Here is an 11,003-nt window from a genome sequence, read left to right on the forward strand (position 1 = left end):
GCAGCATCAACAGTTGGGTCGACTTCACTGAAGCGTTCGTCCGCAACTTCACCAGCACGTACAGGCATCCTCCCAAGCCTCGTCAGCTCTCCTTGTGCGTGCAAGGTCCTGACGAGTCGACTCGCGACTACCTCACGCGTTGGGCTGAGCTCCGGAACTCCTGCGAGGGCGTGCACGAGGTGCAGGCCATCGAGTACTTCACAGCTGGGTGCCGAGAAGGCACCCTCCTCAAACACAAGCTCCTCTGCGACGAGCCAGAAACCCTCGACGAGCTGCTGATCATAGCGGACAAGTACTCCACGGCCGACTCCTCCATGAAGGCGGAAATTCAAATCAGTACGACTGGCAAAGTAGCTCCTCAGGCTCCAAGAACTCCAGCGGCAGACGCCGACCGGCGACAACAGCAGGGCGACAACAAGCGCAAGGCCCCACAGCCGGCTTCCGGCAGCCGGCAGGTCGCGACCGTTGAAGCCCAGCAGCCAGAAGAGCAGCCTCCGCCCAAGCGACAGAAAGGCGGCAAGCCGAACTGGTTGCCGGCCTTCTCCTATGAGCAGACCATGGATGGACCTTGCAAGTTCCACAGCGGCGCGAAGCCGTCGAATCACACCACCCGGAAGTGCCACTGGCTCTCCAGGATCACCAAGGGAGACGGCCTCCTGCCACCCCCACCTGCAGGGCAGCCGCCTCCGCCTCCGCCCCAGCAGCCGGCAGTCAGGCCAGTCGGCGTAGTACAAGACGAATACCCTGAAGAGCATGGAGCCTATGTGGTGTTCACCAGTGTGGCTGATGATCGACACAGCAGGCGGCTGCAGCGACAAGAGGTGAACGCAGTAGCCTTAGAGACGCCAGAGTTCATGCACTAGTCTGAGAAGCCCATCAGCTGGAGCAGGGCTGACCACCCAGAAGTGATGCCGAGTCCGGGATCCTACGCCTTGGTCCTGGACGCCACCTTTACCACGGACAAACGGGCTGTGCGTTTCTCGCGAGTTCTGATAGACGGGGGCAGCAGCATCAATATCCTGTACAAGGACACCATGGAGAAGTTAGGGATCAAGCAAAGACAGCTTCAGAACAGCCGGACTGTGTTCCACGGCATTGTTCCTGGGCTTTCCTGCTCACCAATCGGCAAGATCCTGATTGACGTCCTTTTTGGGGACAAAGATCACTTCCGAAGAGAGTCTGTTTGGTTTGAGGTGGTGGACCTTGAGAGCCCATACCATGCGCTACTTGGCCGACCCGCCTTGGCCAAGTTCATGGCGGTCCCCCACTACGCCTATCTCAAGATGAAGATGCCCAGTTCCAGGAGAATTCTAACTATGGCCGGCGACTACCGGAAGTGTCCGCTTGCGCGGCCGAGAGCAGTCGGCTGGCCGAGTCCCTGGTGATCGCAGCCGAGAAGCGACTCCTTGAACGAGTTGTGGCGATGGCCGGCAAGCAGCTGGAGATATCGCCCGACCCAAAGGAGTCGGAAGCCGAAGGTTCATTCAAGCCGTCCAAAGAGACAAAGAAGATACCCTTGAATCCGGAGCACCCAGAGAGGTACGCCGTCGTAGGTGCAAACCTCGACAGCAAATAGGAAGGCGAGCTCGTCGATTTCCTCCGTGAGAATCGGGACATCTTCGCATGGTCTCCCAAAGACATGCCAGGTGTACCGACGGATTTCGCCAAGCACAAGTTACATGTCCGATCTGATGCAAAGTCGGTCAGGCAGCCCCTGCGCCGCTTATCAGAAGAAAAGAGAAGAGTTGTCGGAGAAGAGATAGCCCGACTCCTAGCAGCCGGCTTCATTATGGAAGTTTTCTTCCCGGGGTGGCTGGCAAATCCGGTCCTGGTGCTAAAGAAGAACAAGCAATGGCAAATGTGTATTGACTACACGAGCCTCAATAAGGCCTGCCCCAAGGACCCATTTGCTCTACCAAGAGTTGACCAGGTGATAGACTCCATAGCCGGATGCGAGTTGTTGAGTTTCTTGGATGCATACTCAGGAGATCACCAGATCAAGCTGAACCCGGCTGACAGATTGAAGACCGCCTTCATCACGCCGTTTAGAGCATTCTGCTACCTCACCATGACGTTCGGCTTGAGGAATGCCGGCGCCACCTTTCAGCGTTGCATGCAGAAGTGTCTCCTCAAGCAGCTCGGCCGGAACGCCCACGTTTACATGGACGACATGGTGGTGAAGACGGAAAAGCGTGGAACACTACTGGAAGACCTCAAGGAGACCTTTGAGAACCTGCGCCGGTTCCAGATCAAGCTCAACCTCGAGAAGTGTGTCTTCGGAGTACCAGCCGGCCAGCTGCTAGGTTTCCTGGTCTCTGAACGCGGCATAGAATGCAATACAGTAAAAATCAAGGCCATCGAGAGAATGGAGGTACCCAGCCGACTGCTGGATGTGCAGAAGTTCACCGGCTGCTTAGCATCCATCAGCCGATTCATCAGTCGGCTGGGCGAGAAAGCTCTCCCCATATACCAACTCATGAAGAAGACCACTTATTTCGAGTGGAACCATAAGGCGGACGAAGCTTTTCACCAGTTGAAGAAGATGCTGACTACTCCACCCGTCCTGGCGGCTCCGACTCCTAAGGAACCTATTCTCCTGTACGTCGCTGCTACCAGCCGGGTAGTCAGCACAGTCATGGTAGTGGAGCGCAAGGAGGAAGGCAAGGCGCTGCCTGTCCAGAGACCAGTATATTACCTGAGCGAGGTACTGTCAACCTCCAAGCAGAACTACCCCCACTACCAGAAGATGTGCTATGGCGTACACTTTGCTGCCAAGATCATCGGTAGCCGAGATGCTTCTGGTCGAGTGGCCAAGTGGGCCATAGAGCTGGCTCCTTACACCATCTACTACCAGCCCCGCACCGCTATCAAATCACAAGCACTGGCCGACTTCCTCGTCGACTGGGCCGAGACCCAGTACCTGCCTCCAGCGCCTGACTCCACGCATTGGCGGATGCACTTCGACAGCTCCAAAATGCGCACCGGCTTGGGAGCCGGCGTCGTCCTCACCTCTCCCAAAGGCGGCAAGCTCAAGTATGCACTGCAAATCCATTTTGCCGCCTCCAACAATGTTGCCGATTATGAGGCGCTCATTCACGGGCTCCGGCTTGCCAAAGAACTTGGCATCCGCCGGATCTTGTGTTATGGCGACTCGGACTTAGTGGTCCAGCAGTCATCTGGCGACTGGGACGCGGAAGACGCAAACATGGCGAGCTACCGTTTTCTCGTACAGCAACTCAGCGGGTATTTCGAAGGGTGCGAGTTCCTCCATGTGCCAAGAAACGACAACGACCAAGCAGACGCCTTGGCACGAATCGGCTCTACCCGCCAAGCAATACCATCTGGCGTCACCCTTCAACGCCTCCTCAAGCCGTCTGTCAAGCCTTCACCAGAATCAGACTCCATTTTTGTGCCGGCTCCTCCCGAAGACGGCGGATCCGACTCCAGTGCTCCGGCAGACGGAACAGGGACTTTGGCGGATGACTCCAAAGCCGCCACAGTCGAGCCCGGCTCGGGGACTACAATGGCGGACTCGAAGATTCCAGAACTCGGCCCAAGGACCGCGCCAGTCGCCCTAGGGACTTCATCAACCCAGCAAGCGGCTGTTGACTCCAGCCCGCCGCCTCCCAGCCCAGCCGCCCTCGTCCAAGTCGCAGTTCTGGTAGTCGAAGAAATAGCAGCACCCTCATGGGCCCAACCCATCCTCAAATTCCTGGTGAACAAAGAGCTACCAACTGATGAGACCTCAGCTCGGCAAGTACAACGCCGGGCGGCAGCCTATACCATAGTCAACAGAGAGCTGGTCAGGTGCAGCGTCACTGGTGTCTACCAGCGCTACGTAGAGCCAGAGCAAGGCTAGGCGATTCTCAAAGACATCCATCAAGGCGAATGCGGCCACCATGCGGCTTCAAGAGCACTCATCGCCAAAGCCTTTCGCACGGTTTCTTCTGGCCGACTACCTTGGAAGAGGCCAAGGAGTTGGTCCAAAAATGCAAAGGGTGCCAGAAGTTCAGCTCCAAGCCGCACGAGCCGACTTCTGCGCTCAAGACCATCCCCATTGCCTGGCCTTTCACAGTTTGGGGTCTAGACATGGTGGGACCATTCAAGATAGCACGAGGTGGTTTAACTCACCTACTTGTCACAGTGGACAAGTTCACCAAGTGGGTGGAAGCGAAGCCAATTAAGAAACTGAATGGTCCGACTGCCGTGACCTTCATCACCGATATCACAATTCGGTACAGCATACCACACAGCATCATCACCGACAACGACACAAATTTTGCCAAAGGCGCCTTGGCCCGTTTCTGCGCAACACAGGGCATCCGACTGGACCTTGCGTCCGTCGCCCATCCGCAGTCAAACGGCCAAGTGGAGCGAACAAACGGCCTCATCCTGTCCGGCATCAAGCCTCGGTTGATCGAGCCTCTGGAGCGCTCGGCTGGCTGCTGGCTCGACGAGCTGCCAGCCGTCCTCTGGAGTCTACGCACGACTCCAAACAAGTCAACTGGCTTCACACCCTTCTTCCTCGTCTACGGTGCCGAAGCCATCATCCCAACGGACATAGAGTTTGACTCCCCACGAGTCACCATGTACACCGAGGAGGAAGCAGAAGAAGCACGACAAGACGACATCGATCTGCTGGAAGAGGGCCGGCTGTTGGCACTCAGCCGGTCCAGCATCTACTAGCAGAGCCTGCGCCGATACCACAACAGGAAGGTCAGGCCAAGATCTTTCCAAGAAGGCGACCTTGTGCTCCGGCTGATCCAGCGAACAGCCGGCCAGCACAAGCTGTCGGCGCCTTGGGAAGGCCCTTTCATCATCAGCAAACTACTGGGCAACAATTCCTACTACCTGATCGACGCTCAGAAGCCCCGAGCACGCAAGAGGGACGACTTCGGCAAGGAGACAGAGCGGCCATGGAATGCAAATCTCCTCCGAAGATTTTACAGTTGATGCAGTATGTACCACGCTACCTTTTGTATTAAAGTACCAAGACTTCGGGCCCCCCGAGACAAGCTCGGGGACTGCCCTCTTGTCTGTACGATAAAAATTATGCCTACAAGTATGTTACTCTTTGTCATGCCGCTTGGCACCGGGCTCGATAAGTCGACCCGGGGAGTTGCCGCCTTGCACTATGAAATGCTTCCTGCAGCCGGACAAGTAGTGTGTAAACACCTAAACCGTCTTCTATCAGAAGCCGCAGCTCACAGAGCGACTGTACGGTGGGCAGAGGTAAGGTAGAATGGGTGTTCGCATGAAAAAGGGTTAAGGTCTCAAAGCATAAAACATAGCTCAAGACGGCTTCCAGCCTTTCTCGCAAACCGACTCTCAGATAGTCGGATTGTCTTCTTCTATCCAACTTGCTCAAACAATCTTGAAATCGGCTAAGTACTTGCTTTCCCAAAGTAGCCTAGCACTTGATCCAGCAACAGTCCGCAGAGCGGCTGTCCGATTGGCAAGGCAGGCAACTAAGAGAAAGCGGCAAAGGAAAAAGCCAAAAGAGCAATGAGCAAGAAAAGATAGATATGTATATTTACATAACATAGGCCTTTGGCCGAATTGTCGAGTAAAGGTTCAAAATACACCCCGCGGGTGGAATTGTGCGAATTAACAAGTTCTTCAAAGACTACTGAAGCAGATAAAATAAAAGATACAACGGCAGCTTAGTAGGCAGCAGACGGATTCGGAGGGTCGGAGGAGGCGCCAGCGTCAGGCGTTGGGGCAGCTGGCTGGCTAGTCTCGGCTTGATCACCTCCGGCGGCAGTCGACTCAGTCGCACGCGGCTCATTGCTGGAGGCGCAATCGGGCTGAGGCTGGCCGTCTGCTCCGTCTTCTGGTGCCTCCGCCTCGCCTCCATCCTCCGCTTCGTCCTCCTCCTCGACGCTGGAGCCAATCACCTCCGCCGAGTCTTCGCCATAATATGGGTTCATCCTAAACCACTTCGGCGGTACCTCCTCGTCGTCTTCAGACCGCTCGGGGACGAAGATGCTGGTGTCGATGTACTCGGCGATCGCCGCAGCACGTTTGACGAGGGCATCTTCCGCAGCCGCCAGCTCCGGCTGGGCCTCCGACCGAAGCGTGGCCAACCGGTCTAGATCCAGCCCCGGGTACCATGCCTTGATGAACTCCAAGGCCCGGCGCGCTCCAGCCCGGGCCGAAGAGCCCTTCCAGGCCTCAAGACGACCAGCCGCGACCTCCAGCCAGTTGGCCATCAGGCTAGGGGTGCGCGGAGCCTGCATATCCGGCCAAAGGGCGGCAGTCGCCTGGGCACCGACGCGCTGGGGCCGGCGCATCATCCGGTGAGCCGGCCGGAGGCGAGCCTCGATGCTCAAGATGTGCTCGTCAAGAGTTCGGGGGCATCGGCGGCGATCTCTGCGCCCTCCGCCCTCCGACCTTCACGGTCAGCCTCGATGGCTTGGATGGCGGCCTGCGACTGCCCAGGGAAGAAGTCTGCACAGACACGAAGAAACGAACAAGAAAGTCAAAAACCAGGAGTCGGCACGATCTAAGTCGGCAGCTCAAAGAAAGAAAATAAAGAGGCTCACCATCAACGATGTCTTCAATCTCGTGGAAGCCAGAGGACAGCAGTGCCTCCTTGTCAGACCAGGAGGAGCGCTCGCTCGCGAACTCAACCAAGAGGGCGGTTTCCGTCTCCTCCGCCTCCCTCTGCGACTTCACAAGCAGCTCCTTCTGCTCTGCCAACTGAGTGGCCAACAAATCGCGCTCTGTGGCGAGCTTGCTGCACTCCTCCCCTTTGGCGCGCAGGGCGGAGTTGGCTTCGCTCAGCTGCTGTTGAAGAGCAGCGTTGGCTCCTGAAGGAAAGGAAGAAAGACAACAGTCGTCAATAAAGTAGGTCGCCGGGGAGATCCGGTCCGGCTGCTCAGCAGCCGGCCCGAATCTCGGGGACTACAGCCCGCGGGTGCGCTAGCGTGCCCCCGCAGAGAAAAAAAAAGAAAAAAAAGAAGGGGGACTTACTCCGGCTCTCCGCCAAGTCGGCGGTCCGCTTGCCTAGCTCTTCAACGTTACGGTTGAAGGCAGTGACGCGGAGGTTGTGGTAATCCTGCGACAAGCATTTCAGACAAAGTTAGTACCCAGAAGTTCATCAATTGGAGTTCCGGGCCACCTGCTTAGCAGCCAGCCCAAAACTCGGGGACTACACCCAGTGGGTGCGCTGGCGCCCCCCCACAGAGAGGAGCAAGAAAACAAAGACCAAAGGAAAAAAACATACCCGGACGGCTGCCCGCGACGCTAGGAACGCCTTGGTGCAACTCTGGAGAGCGTTGCCTGGACGTCCAGGAGCGTCCGGTTCAGCGGCCCTGTGCCGCCTCCTCGCACCCACCCAACAGGTGCGGCGCTCGTCGCTTTGGCGTCTGGGGCCGCCGAGCTGGCGGTACCGGCTTCCAGGGGGCGGGGTGCCGAAGTCGCCTTCTCCAGACGACGGTGCGTTGGCGAGCCGACTTGGAGGAGTAGCCTCGCCACGGCCTCGTCTTCGGTCGGCGGCATCGGAGGGTCCGCTGGCTGCCCGCCTTGCGCGCCTTCAGACGGCGGCGGAGGCAGTGGCGGAACGTTCGTGTCCGGACTAGATGGGTCGCCGCCTTCCCTCTGCTCGATGAGGTTCTCCCCGCCGGCTTCTCCAGTTGGCCCCGTGAACTCTGGAGGCGACGGCGCAGTGTTCAGCGGGGTGACAAGCAAGGCCGACTGGCGGCGTGCGGCTTCCTCAGCCTGCTGCTTTGCCGCGGCGGCGGCTTCGGCCTCCGCTAGTTTTTTCTTAGCGGAGGCCTCCGCCCTGTCGTTCTCCGCCTTCTCCAGGCAGAGGGCCTCTTCTTCGTTGCGACTCTCCTGTGCATTCCGCTCCATCGCCTCCCGGAGGTCAGCAGCGGGGTCAATCCGCCGAGTGGTGGTGGACGTCTCCGCTGACCCCATGACGGAGGCGGCGGCGACCCACTCAAGAGAGAGGGGAGCCTTGAAGAAAGAGGGGCAAGCAGAGACTCAGACAAATCACGAAGAAAGAATAAAACTTTGAAGACAGAATACTTACGCGGAGACCAACGGCGGCTTCTTCACTTCCTTACGGAAGCGGATGGCCTTCACGGCTGCCTCGTCCCGCTGGGTCGCCGCAGCCGAGCCCTTGGGCTTCTTCGGCCGACTGCCGAACAAGGTCCGCACGGCCCTGCGCTTCTTCCCGCCGCCTGGAGCGCCCGGCGCGACAGAAGAGCCCGCGCCAGGCTGGCTGGCTCCTGGCCGATGGCGAGGGGCGACTTCTCCCTCGGTGCTGTCTTCAGGCCAGTCGGCGAAGGTAGCCGAAGGCCTGAAGTTGCCTGCTGTCCCTCCTCCTCCCTTGACATCGTCTTCCAGAGCCGCCGCCTGTCGGTGTTCTGGGAACGGGGGTCCCCAGACTTGCCTGTCTGCAGCCTGCGGCAGGGCTCAAAGGGGGCCCAGCACGGCCCATCTTCACCAACACAGACCCAAGACCCTCGCGAGGGGCCAAGCCTCGTGGGGCGGACGACGCGGAGCTTCCTCGGGCACGGCCTCATCAGGCTGGCTCGCGAGGAGGCGGAGAGATCAAGGCGGGGTACCTCACTTGGTGCCCGTGATGCAAGCCATGACGACCAAAGGCGCCAGGCGGGTGCCAGCCCGCGCAGTGTCCTCCTTTCCTCTTTGGTGCAAAGGGAGCAAGCGCAGCCGCGGAGTACCGAGGCATCAGGCAAAGGTTGCCATTTCAGTGCAACAAGACCAAGACCAGGATGACTGCAAGACGAAGGTCATTGTGGAGCCCAAGACGGCGTCACCACCAGAGCTTTGTGCAGGCGAAGACTACTTTTGTCAGGATAACTAGTACTAGCTGTCCCCTTTCAAATTAGCCCGCCATTGTTGGCTCCCTTCCCGCTCGATATTTGGGAAGAGGACTAGGACCTCTATAAATAGGACTAGTCACCCCCAGGGGAGAGAGAAAAAAACAATCGGAGAGGGAGAGAGAGAGAAGGGTGACTGAACTCCTCCCAGCAGTTCATCGCCCCAGCCAAGAGCAGACCCTCGCGAGGCTGTTCTTCCTTGTATTGTTCATCATCATCAGCCCAAGAGGCAATCCACCACGCCACACACTGGAGTAGGGTATTACACCACAACGGTGGCCCGAACCAGTATAAACCCTGTGTCTCTCGTGTTGTTCTTTCCATAGCTTAGATCTTAGCGAGGCAGAGGGGTGCAGGTAGGTAGGAGGCGAAATCTCCACGCGCACCCCAGTGCTCGAACCTCAAGGGTCTGCCGGAACCCGAAATCCGACATTTGGCGCGCCAGGTAGGGGTGTGCTGGAATCCACCTTCTACCGCTTCGTGCCCCGTCGCGTCGTCATCACCATGTCCAGCGACCAGGCGGGCAACCCAGATCCATGGGCGGCGTGGCCCACCCGCGCAGAGCCGCTCGCCTCGGGTGACCCCGTGCCCCAGGCAGCTCGCGATCCACAGGGCGCTGCGGGCCGCGGGCGACGCGGACAGGCTTCGACAGCTCTCACACCGCGGCAGGCGCGGTCGGCAGCAAGGGCCTCCAATCATGCCGCGACCACGACACCGTACACCCGCCGGGAGCACGCGAACTCGAGGGCCGCTCTCACGGTGGCCCGAGAGCTTCTGCAGTGCAGGCTGCTGGAGGGCGGCCACGACGTGCTACTGGAGCGGGTGGCAGAGCTCCTGGGCTTCGCCGCCTCAGGGGCTCACCCCTTCTGCACCCAGCTCCCATCTCAAGCCCAGGGTGGCCCGCGCGGGGCTCCGCGCGCGCCCGCGGGCTCCAAGGCTACTCCAACGCCAGCGAAGCTGTCAGCACCGGACCGGCGGCGGCGCTGCCCCCGCTCCCGATCCGTGAAGAAGAAGGACTCGACGCGACCCACGACCCCAGTGGACAGCCGCGCTGCCACCCCACGGTGGGCGCGTCAGGCAGGACCGCGTGGCACGCAGAGCACTACGGCGTGGCCTTCGGGATGACGGCGCCAGAGGAATACGTGCCCCTCATGATGGACCAAGGACACCCTCACGAGAGCGAACAAGGCTCGCTCCTCAGCCCAAGCTGGGGGGATGAGGCACCAGAAGCTGAGCCTTTTCAGGAGCCCCGGGACGGTCCCACTGGCCACGCTGGAGGCAACGATTATCGGGTACCGCTAATTCTTCAGGAGCAGGCATACGCTAACCATGGATCGCAGGAGGTGCAGGTCGCCACAGCGAGCAGCTGCCCCGCTCCCACAGTCTCCTACCCCTCGGGAGGAGGGCGCGGGGGGCTGCAGGAGAGGGGCCGAGATCCGACATCACCACGGCGGCATTCGGAGCAAGGTGTTCTCAGGAGGTAGGCCCTCTGCTGGGGAGGTGCCTCAGGGCCTGCCCCTGGCGGAGGACCCGTGGTCGTCGGGGGAACCGCGGGCGACCGCTCTACCCCATCGGCGGCGTCCTGGTTTCCGGTCGTCGTTGATGGCACTAGAGTGTGGCGCAAGGCGGGGCCCTCATCTAGTGATATGAAGCACGGCCAGTACCTGTGAAGAAGGCCCAGTGCCTGTGAAGCTCGCCGCCCCGTGACACTCTCACGTAATAATGAGTGGGGTTGTACACGCCCCGGAGTCTCAGGGGCGCCGGCCTCAGACCCTGGGGCTCCCTCCCACGCCCAGTGGCAGCACTTAGCTCCGCGCTGGTGAGAAGACGTCCAAGACTAGATTAGGTTCCGGACGCGGCCTTTTATCTGCTTTCGTTGCTTTTCCCTTTGGTTGTCGCTTTCCCCCACTGGATTCAAGTTGGATTCGAATTTGAGATTTCCGTGTGTTCGGGGAAGGGGTGCTTAGTCTCGTTCGAGCAATTTCTCGCATTTTGGTTAACACTTCGCCTCAGCTGCCTCCCCTCGTGAGCCCCTCGCGAGCCGGGTCAGGCCTAGCTTGTGCGCAGCCCAGACCGCCGCCGCCGCGTCCTCTCAGGAGGGTGTTTAACTGAAGGTCCTACGGATCCAATCAGGGAACACTCGGGACACCA

Source organism: Triticum urartu, chromosome 4A, assembly GCF_056163025.1.
Source record: "Triticum urartu cultivar PI428250 chromosome 4A, HENAU_Tu73, whole genome shotgun sequence".
Taxonomy (NCBI): domain Eukaryota; kingdom Viridiplantae; phylum Streptophyta; class Magnoliopsida; order Poales; family Poaceae; genus Triticum; species Triticum urartu.